We start from the raw sequence: 2076 nt of genomic DNA on the forward strand, positions 1-2076 counted from the left end.
TACTAGTTCGGTAAGTTCTTTAAGAAGGATGTCACTGCTGCCTTCAGAATCTCGGGGTTTATTGTTTTTGAGGACCATGATAGCATTTTGTACCTCAGCTCTCGTTGGTGGTTCTTCTTCGCCAATTGTGTCACCGAGCATGGGTCCTGCCTCATCAAAACTGTCTATTGGCGGATCCGGGTTCAACAGGTCAGAGAAATGTTCGATCCACCTTTGCTGGACCTCCTTTTCTTTAGTAATGATATTGCCATCTTTGTCCTTTATGCCAATGGCTTTCGGTTGGAAACCTCCTTTTACTTTCCTCACTTCCTTGTAGAAGTCTCTTGGCTGATTATTTAAGATCTCATCTTCCATCTTCTGAATTTCATTGTTTAGGAAATGGCGTTTCTTCTGTCTTATGATCTTCTTTGCTGTTTTCCGTGATTCTAGAAAGGTGGCTTTAAGGCCCTCATCATATGTATACATACATACATACATACATACATACATACATACATGCATACATACATACATGTTTTTAGAAGCTCCGCTATGGGATACGAACCCTGACCCGTGCGTCGAAAATCACGAGGCCAAGACGTTAGCGACCATGCTACGTCTTGGCCTCGTGATTTTCGACGCACGGGTCAGGGTTCGTATCCCATGGCAGAGCTTCTAAAAATGTTCAATCTGTCTTAAGAAACATACACATACATACATGTATATAAATATATATATATGTACACACACACACATACACACACACACACACACACACACACACACACACACACACACACACACACATATATATATATATATATATATATATATATATATATATGTGTGTGTGTGTGTGTGTGTGTGTGTGTGTGTGTGTGTGTGTGTGTGTGTGTGTGTGTGTGTGTGTGTGTGTGTGTGTGTGTGTGTGTGTGTGTGTGTGTGTGTGTGTGTGTGTGTGTGTGTGTGTGTATCTATTTAAATCCAGGTTGTCTGTACATTATTGTCAATTGTGAATCATGTAGCTTTGAAAATTGTGACTTATTTCTTGTAACTATTCTGAAGATGACTCCCTGAAGTCGAATCGTCAAATTAAATATAGAAGACTATGGAAGGCTTGTATTTGCCCACCCTCCTGAAATGAGACCTACTGCGAGAAAAATTGAAAATCTCAGTAAGAAGATTAATCAGTGCCAAAATGCTGTCGTGTTTAACTTAGTGTGTATTAGTGAGAATCTGCGCCCTAAATATACAATATATATATATGTATGTATATACATATGTATATATATATGTATGTATATATATATATATGGAAACTAGTATGTTATAACACATTTGTAAAAGATCACTGTTAACCCACTATCGGAGAAATAATAACGGAAAGTACAGAGAAACTGTATATTTCGACTACTCTCTGTAGTCCTCTTCAGCAGAATGCTTACATAAGGTTAAGGTACAAGTATATATGAAGAAATGAGGGGTACATAGAAGGGAATGAGAAAAGTGGGGGGGGGGGGCTCAGGTCACATGCCCTTGTAATGGTCGGGTCAAAGTAGGACAAGGGGTGATATTTTGTCCAACCGCTTTAGACATGATCTTGTTGACCGCTAACTTGGTAATACAATCTGGGGGCCACTGGCCTTTAGAGGTATTAAAGTTAGGATAATGTTTTATTAGAGAAGATTCTACAATTTTTCTTCTATAGCTACAGTGTGATTTATAAATAATTGATGCATTATCCCAATCTAATCTATGGTCTTTTTGGCTGGCATGAAGGAACACAGCGGAGTTAACTTGTCCATATTTTATGGAGTTTTTATGTTCCTTTAATCTCGTGGACAAATTCCTGCCAGTCTGGCCCCAGTAAACATCATCACAGTCTTTACACGGCAATTTATATACCCCGGAGTTTTGGTCCACATCATCCCTCCGGTGTACATTAACTACCTTTCTCAAAATGCTGTTTGGATAATTGTAAATAAATTTGATTTTATTATTAGGTAGAAGTTTGGAGACCGAGTTGATAGAATCATTAAATGGTACAATGATGTTATTGTTACCCCATTTAAACTTCTCCCTGGAGTTACTTGGCTT

This window comes from Oratosquilla oratoria, chromosome 22 (assembly GCF_046742065.1).
Source record: "Oratosquilla oratoria isolate Oo_2021 chromosome 22, ASM4674206v1, whole genome shotgun sequence".
NCBI lineage: Eukaryota > Metazoa > Arthropoda > Malacostraca > Stomatopoda > Squillidae > Oratosquilla > Oratosquilla oratoria.